The sequence below is a fragment of the Mus caroli genome, chromosome 4, assembly GCF_900094665.2.
Source record: "Mus caroli chromosome 4, CAROLI_EIJ_v1.1, whole genome shotgun sequence".
Taxonomy (NCBI): Eukaryota; Metazoa; Chordata; class Mammalia; order Rodentia; family Muridae; genus Mus; species Mus caroli.
Genome location: NC_034573.1, coordinates 69,097,258 through 69,106,182, shown reverse-complemented (window position 1 = coordinate 69,106,182; position 8,925 = coordinate 69,097,258). Strand labels below are relative to the sequence as shown.

Here is an 8,925-nt window from a genome sequence, read left to right as displayed (position 1 = left end):
AGGGAGAGAGGGAGGGAGGGAGGGAGGAGACTGTGACTGTGATATTTGTTAAGCAATGTGACTGTCCATAACGAGTGGGCCTCATGGTGAAACCTGTTTTCACATCACTTCTAAATGAGCATCTTTGCAGTTGTGTTTTATGTGTTACAGTGTAATTTCAATCTACCACTACAATCTTCTAATTGTTCTAAGTAATAGAGGGGTGAGAGCTCTCTGAACTTCCCAGATTCCTTCAGGAGAGTTTCTACTGGTTTGCTTACTGGAAGTCTTAAGACACTCCTCTCTCCCATACCTTTTCTTGGTCTTTCTTGCAACAGGTCCAAATGTAATTGTTCAAGGTAGTCTTTATCTATCAGGTTCAACCATCTGTCCTGCACATGCAGTCAGAAATCTCTATGAGATTTACTATTGAGTGTCCAGAGAGTTCACAAATCCCAGACATGCCATTTTCAAGAATGTGGAGCAGGAGGCCCATGGCAATATATCTACATAACCTTCCTAAATTCTTAACTGAATAACTAACTTTCTCACTTTTTCTCTGTCTCCCTTGCCTCTCTGTCTCTTTTTCTCTCTGTGTCTCTCTGTCTTTCTCTGTCTCTCTGTTTCTCTGTCTTTCTGCCTTTCATTTCTATTTCATTCTTCCTTTTTTTTAATGTGCCTCTCCCCCAGAACTAGTGATTGAATCCAGGGCCTCATGCATACTAAAGAATGCTCTAACACTGAGCTATATACTAGACGTTTATTTTTCATTTTGAGACAGCATCTCACTGAATTGCCTTTCTCAGGCTCTTCTCAACCATAGCTTCCTAGTTTCATCCTGAATAAGCAAGCCATTAGAATTGGGTTCACTGTTACTCTCCATCCTTCACAGTTTGTATATTCTAATATCTTTGTGCTATTTGGTCAGACAAAGAGATGTTTTTTTTTTTTTTCTTTGCAAATGGGCTAAGTAATATGTTCTATTTCTTCTTCAAGCATTCTGGGAAACTAAGACTGGAGTGACTCTTGTCTTTTTTTTCTTATTTATTTATTTATTTATTTATTTATTTATTTATTTGATGCATATAAGTGCACTGTAGCTGTCTTCAGACACACCAGAAAAGGGCACCAGATCCCATTACAGATGGTTGTGAGCCACCATGTGGTTTCTGGGAATTGAATTCAGGACCTCTGGAAGAGCAGTCAGTGCTCTTAACTGCTGAGCCATCTCTCCAGCCCCCTTGTCTTAAAGCCCTGTTTCTCACCCTGTCACTGTTCTTTTACTAATGTGGTCCCTCTTGTTAAAAGATTCAGTAGCTTTTAAAACAGCTCCAGTGCCTTCTTATTTGGAGCTTGAGGATGGAAATAGAGTTGTGACCATGAGAAGAAGGAAAATGAAGACTAGTTAAGTGTCGGTTTTCACCAACCAAAATCTTCACCGCACTTGATTGTTAGTGTATTAAGTCTTAATTATTTTTCTGTATATTTTCTTCATGACCCTGCTTTAATTCTTTATTTACAATGATGTGATAGGTCACAGAAATTAAAAATAAAATTTCTCAGCTGATCAAAAAACGATCACTCCACTCTCCATCAGCAAAATATTCAAACAGCTCCGGCAAATTTACTTGTATTCATTGAATGAAATAGCTGGCCCCACTTAAATAAAGAAATTCTCAAGCAATATTATATGCAAAACTAGGCTAATGATCATTTAGATAAGAAGTACTCCTTAAAAGTGGCTATGAACTGCATGCTGGCATTACTGCCATTAGCAACTCCCAGAGTTACCTCAGCCATTGACTTGATAGCCCACACAGAGTCTTTACTGTCCATCAGGAAGATGATCTGTGATTAAAGCTCCCTGGGCAGGAATTGACTGGACTGTGTTTTAACAGCCATGAAGGAGACACTTAAGTGGTGTACTCATCTCTGGTAATGAGATTAAGACCTTTACATAGAAATATCAGAGAAACAGTTTGGGAAGTTTTTTCTTATTAACTATCATGTAGATTTGAATATATTTTAACTGGTTTTCAGTGGGAAAAAAAAAAAGTAAACTCATTACTGCTTAAGCTGACTAACGTTAAATTTGTAACAAACAAAGGTTAAAGATATGAAAGTTCTTTATAGTGGTTCTGAGGTCAGAAGAGGAGGACACAAATCCAGTTGTACTCAGGCCCCATCACTGGAGTCAATGACAGCTGAGAATGTAGCCTAAGAGATTTGTTTAACCTCATCTCTGAAGGTCCTTGTAAATGCTTTAAGGTTTCATGTTCTTCTATGAGGAAAGAAAGTCACGAAAATACAAGTAATCTCAATTTAACTATAGCCTCTACCATGTGCAAAATAAAGTCTACTCTCACAGGTAGTGGGTTAGTCTTAAAAACATATAGAACTCAAAATAAGTGCAACTATGCAAAATGGAATGGCATTGTTTGAAAGTCTAGTCTGTTTTAAATTTAGATGTCTGGTGGCTGGCATAGTAGACCATGTCAATAATCATAACATGTGGAAAGTGTATGTATATCATACATTTAAGTCTAGCCTGGGCTATATATAGTGAGTCTCTGTATTTAAAAGAGAAAATAATTTTTTTCTTGGATTCCATATTAAATACAGTAAAACAATTGGTAAACTATACTCATTTTAAAAATAGCATTTAAACAAATTTTCATAATAGTTTTCTGAAATCTTCATTTTGAAAGTTGACACCCTTTGTTTAGGTACCCATTCATCACCACTTCTTTTTTTTTTAATTAGATATTTTCTTTATTTACATTTCAAATATTATCCCTGTTCCTGGTTTCCCCTCAGAAAACTCCCTCACCTACCTCCTCCCCCTCTCCCTCCTCCTCCCCCTCCCCCTGCTCATCAACCCACCCTCTCATGCTTCCTGGCCCTGGCATTCTCATACACTAGGGCTTAGAGCCTTCACAGGACCAAGGGCCTCTCCTCCCAGTGATGGCCAACCAGGACATCCTCTGCTACATATGTAGCTAGAGCCATGAGTCTCACCATGTGTACTCTTTGGTTGGTGGTTTAGTCTCTGGGAGCTCTGGGGGTACTGGTTAGAACATATTGTTTTTCCTCTTATGGGGATGCAAACCCCTTCAGCTCCTTTCGTCCTTTCTGTAGCTCCTTCATTGGGGACCCTATGTTCAGTCCAATAGATGGCTGTGAGCATCCACTTCTGTATTTGTCAGGCACTGGCAGAGCCTCTTAGGAAACAGCTATATCAGGCTCCTGTGAGCAAGCATTTGTTGGCATCCACAATAGTGTCTGGGTTTGGTGATTGTATATGGGATGGATCCCCAGGTGGGGCAGTCTCTGGATGGTCCTTCCTTCAGTCTATGTTCCACACTTTGTCTTGTAACTCCTTCCATGGGTATTTTGTTCCCCCTTCTATAAAGGATTGAAGTATCCACACTTTGGTCTTCCTTCTTTTTGAGTTTCATGTGATTTGTTAATTGTATCTTGGGTATTCAAAGCTTCTGGGCTAATATCACTTATCAGTGAGTGCATATCATGTGTGTTCTTTTGTAATTGGGTAACCTCACTCAGGATGATATCCTCAAGATCAATCCATTTGCCTAAGAATTTCATAGATTCATTATTTTTTATTAGCTGAGTAGTACTGTAAATCTGTAAATGTACTAGATTTTCTGTATCCATTCTTCTGTTGAGGGACATCTGGGTTCTCTCCAGCTATTATAAATAAGGCTGCTATGAACATAGTCATCACCACTTCTTATGATGAAAAATAGGCTCTTGTATATTTGAGATTCACTTGGCAGACATCATCAGAGTCATCAATATTTATACATATACATATGCAAAAGGATAGTTTAGTCTAGATGCATTCTTAGTGTCTTAGTTACTTTTGTATTGCTGTGAAGAAACACTACAAGCAAGAACACTTATAACAAGAGTTTACTGGGCCTTACAGTTTTGGAAGATGCGTACATGACCATCATGGTGAGCAGTATTACACCAGCAAACAAGCATGGGCCTGGAATAGTGGCTAAAAGGTTATATTAGCTGTGAGCTTAGCATATTGAGACACAGCTAGAAGGCAGATGGAAATTGGAAATGGTATGGGCTTTTAAAACCTCAAAGACTTCACCGAGTGACACAACTCCACTAACGAGGCCACACCTCCTAATTCTTTCCAAACAGTTTCCACAACTCGGAATCAAATATTTGAATGTGTAGTTGTCCTTCTATTAAAATCAACATAATTGGTAACTGTAACTATAGAACTATATAAGGAAAAATTGAAGAGCAATTGGCATGTTAAAGAAAAAGCAGCAAGGGCTTGCAGTCAAAGAATGCTTCAAATTCCCACATCCAAAACTAGGTGCCTACTGTATTTACCTGAACTCTTTGCTGAAGTTGTCTTTGTGCTTCACTAACCTGCCTTCATTCTTTCTCCTTTGCTGCACAAGAGAGAGAATATATTTTTAAAGTATATTTCTGACATGACCAATCCAGCTGTGTATTTCTTAGAATAATAAGAAATGTTCTTAACGAACTAATCTTAAAATGGAACATTGGGCAATACAGAATAGGTAGTGGTATGAGTGGACCTTGGAAGAGTGCTGAGTATTTTGCCAAGGGCAAAATCAAAGGAACGTAGGAAAAATATGACCTCATTATCACATGAGTGACACTCACATCACCTGGGAATATTAAAGAGTCAGCTTTTTAGTTACTGTCCCAAACTACTGAGTCAGAATCTGCTGTTTAACAAGATACTATGATATCTTTGTGAAAAAATTATGTAGAGAAATTGCATTGAGTAGATTTGGGATGGTATAAATTGTTCATATTAGAGAGTTGAGTGAGATAAAATTGGACCAGATTGGAAGGCCAAGAGTTGTCATTAGCTTCTAGTAAATGGCCAATGGTAAGACCCAAGTATTCTGATGGTGGACAGAGTGACGATTTCATACAAACAGATCTGCATTTTGATTTGGATACTTTCTCTAGTTGTAGCCTTGCATAGTGGCATTCCTTAATAAATTCCTCATCTATAAATTGCATGGCTGGGGTAATAGGAATGCATACCTTATGTATAAAACACTGAAAGATTATAAACTGGAAGCTTCTGATGAAAAGAACCAATGAAACCTAGTGGAAATAATTATATTCATTACTTTAAAAGCATTAAGTATATATTAAATGGTTAAAAGTGTATATTAAGATTTTATCATGCCTATTTTGAAGAAATTCATTCTCTTTTTATTAATTATTTTATTTACATCTGAGACATTTTTTCCCTGCCCTCCTTCCACAATTCTTCATCTTGAGAGTGTGCAACACACCCCACCCCTGCCTCTGCATCCTCCTTCCTTGGTGCCTCAAGTCTTTACAGGATTAGGTGCATCCTCTTCCACTAAGGCTAGACAGGTCAGCAATCTTCTGCTGCATAAGTGTTTATGTGGGGGTGGGGATGGGTGGCTCAGACCAAACTATATGCTCTGTGGTTGGTGCCTTAGTCTCTGGTAGCTACCAGGGATCTGGGTTAGTTGAGACTGTTGTTCTTTCTATGGCTTTCTATACCCCATTCTTTTTTAAAAAATATTTTGTTTACATTACACTTAGTAACCCTGTCCCTCGACTTGAGGCACTACCTGTCTACTGGAGCCTCGAGTCTCCCAAGAATTAGGCACATCTTTTCCTACTGAGGCCAGACCAGGCAGTCCACTGATATATATTTGCTGGGGGGTAGGGGGGAGGTAGGGGGAGGCTCAGACCAGCCCATGTATGCTCCTGGTTAGTGGATCAGTCTCTGGGGGCTCCCTGGAGTCTGAGTTAGTTGAAACTGCTAGTCTTCCTATGGGATCACCCTCCCCTTCAGCTTCTTCAATCTTTACCCTGATTCAACAAAAGGGGTTTCCAACTTCAGTCCAGTGGTGGGGTGTCAGTATCTGTGTCTATCTCAGTCAGCTGCAGGTAGAGCCTCTCAGAGGACAGCCATGCTAGGCTCCTGTCTCCAGTCTTTTCTCGATTTTTGTCCCTGTAGTTCTTTTAGACAGGAACAGTTCTGGATCAGAAATTTTAACTGGGTTAGTAACCCCATCCCGCCAAATGAGACCCTCTGTATCTATTGGAGGTGGACTCTTTTGGCTAAGGGTACCCACATTGAGTCCTGAGAGTCTCTCACCACCCAGGTCTCTGGTTTATTGCAGAGGGTTCCCCCCACCTCCCACACCTTTCATTCTGCTGGCCCTCTGGTTTTCTCTGCTGACCCCGCCCCCAATACCTGATTTTTTTATACTTCCCTACCCCTCTGCCAACCAGGTGCCTACCTCCTTATGCCTCTCATGATTATTTTCTCCTCCCTTGTAAGTGGGATTGAAGGCTTCAACAAAATACAACATCCCTTCATGTTAAAAGTCTTGTAGGGATCAGGAATATAGTACTCAAAGTTCTAGCTAGAGCAATAAGACAAAAGATCAAGGGGATACAAACTGGAAAGGAAGATGTCAAAGTATCACTATTTGTATTTTGTTGAAGCCTTTTTCAGCATCTAATAAGATGATCATGTGATTTTTTTTCCTTGAGATTGTTTATATAGTGTATTACCTTGATGGATTTTCATATATTGAGCCATCCCGGCATTCCTAGGATGAAGCCTATTTGATTGTGTTGAATGATAGCTTTGATGTGTTCTTGGATTTTGAGTATTTTTGAAATTTATAAGTGAAATTGCTCCAAGTTCTCTTTCTTTGTTGGGTCTTTCTGTGGTTTAGATATCATAGTAACTGCAGCTTCATAGAATAAATTAGACAGTGTTCCTTCTGTTTTTATTTTGTGGGATAATTTGAAGAGTATTGGTATTAGCTCTTCTTTGAAGGTCTGGTAGAATTCCTCGCTAAAGCCATCTGGACATGGGCTTTTTTGGGTTGTCAGGTTTTTAGTTACAATCTCTATTTCCTTAGGAGTTATGGGACTGTTTAGATAGTTTACCTGATCATGATATAACTTTGGTATGTGGTATCTGTCTAGAAAATCATCCATTTCACCTAGATTTTCCAGTTTTGTTGAGTATAGGCTTTTTAGTAGGTTCTGATGATTTTTTTTTTATTTCCTCAGTTTCTGTTGTTATGTCTCCCTTTCCATTTCGGATTTTGTTCCTTTGTGCCTTTTAGTTAGTTTGGCTAAGGGTTTATCAATCTTTTTTTTATTTTTTCAAAGAACTAGCTCTTGGTTTTGTTGATTCTTTGTATTATTCTCTTTGTTTCTAACTGGTTGATTTTTACCCCTGAGTTTGACTATTTCTTGCTCTTTATTCTTTTTGTGTATGTCTGCTGTATGAGTGTGTTTCTGTACAAATGTGCTAATAAGTTGCTTTTATGGGAATTCTTTTTGTTTGTTTGGTTGGTTTTTTTTTTTGTTTTTTGATTTTTGGTTTTTTTGGTTTTTTTTTTTTTTTTTTTTTTTTTTTGTTTTTTGAGACAGGGTTTCTCTGTATAACTCTGGCTGTCCTGGAACTCACTTTGTAGACCAGGCTGGCCTCGAACTCAGAAATCTGCCTGCCTCTGCCTCCCGAGTGCTGGGATTAAAGGCGTGTGCCACCACACCCGGCCTTTATTTTCTTTATGAAGATACTTGGTGCTATGAATTTTTCTTTTAACAGTACTTTCATTGTGTCCCATAATTTTGGCTATGTATTGTCTTCATTTTCATTGAATTCTATAAAGTCTTTGATTTATTTATTTTCTCCCTGACAAAGTTATCAATGATCAGAGATTTGTTCAATTTCCATGGGTATGTGGGCTTTCTGTTGGTTTTATTTTTATTGAAGTCCAGCCTTAGTTTGTGGTGATCTGATAGAATACACAGAATTTTTTCAATGTTCTTATATCTGTTGAGTCTTGTTTTGTGCCCAATTATATGGTCAATTTTAGAGAAGGTTCCATGAGGTGCTGAGAAGATATTTTTTCTTGTTTTGGGATGAAATGTTCTGTTAAATCCATTTGGTTCATAACTTTTGTTAATTTTACCACATCTCTGCTTAGTTCCTCTTTCAATGAAATGTCATTGGTCAGAATGGGGTGTTGAAGTCTCCCACTATTGATGTGTAAGATTCAATATGTGTTTTGAGCTTTAGTAAATTTCCTTTTATGTATGTGGATGCCCTTGCATATGGGACATAGATGTTTCGAATTCAGACTTCCTCTTGGTGGGTTTTCCTTTTGATTAATGTGAAATGTTTGATAACTTTTGGTTGAATGTCTATTTTATTGGATTTTAGAATGACAACACCTCCTTGTTTCTTTGAGGCAGGTAGAACTCTGTGCCCTTGGGTAGAGCAGACCTCCTGGGAGGCAGTCAGTGCTATCTCTGGTTAGCAGGGGCCTCCTGAAGCTCGGGTTAGAGGAGGCCTCCTGTGTTCCTGTGCAGTGTGCATTCCTAGGAGATATGTAGGCTCTGGGCTCCAGGGGCAGCATCTGCCCCAGTTGTACAAGGACTTGTGACCTGGAAGGACTGTGCCCCTGAATAATGCAGACCTCCTTCCTGTGTTGGTGGTTACTGCAGACCTCCTGGGAGGCAGGAAGGCTATAGAGGGTGGGAGCTTATCAAGCTGCCAATCTGGCCCTGGTAGAGAAGCAGACCAAAAGGTGGAATTTGGCAGGGTGGGTAGGTCCCTAGTCATCTGGGCTCTGTGCATTTGGGAATTGGGGCAGGAGGGATTCTTACCTGTGTCCCTGGTTACTAAGAACCTTCTGCGAGGCAGGCAGGGGATAGGGTGTGGGTCACCATTTTTTATGAAAGCAGTTAAGCCTAGTGAGCCTTTCAGTATGTGCTGAATCTTAGTGTGATGTTGCTAGTTATGCCATAGTCCCTGTCCTTCTGCAAGTTGCCATTCCCCATGTCATATATAAAACATATATGACATGATTTTTTTTTTTTTTTTTTTTTTTTTTTTTTTTTTTT

The 8,925-nt window shown here is 39.1% G+C and overlaps 1 protein-coding gene across 43 annotated transcripts in view; it reads left to right on the top strand.

Annotated features, from left to right (window-relative positions):
- Nucleotides 1-8,925, top strand: part of Ptprd (protein tyrosine phosphatase receptor type D) — a 2,211,569-nt gene that overhangs the window by 2,109,617 nt on the left and 93,027 nt on the right. The gene's annotated exons all lie outside the window — the stretch shown is intronic.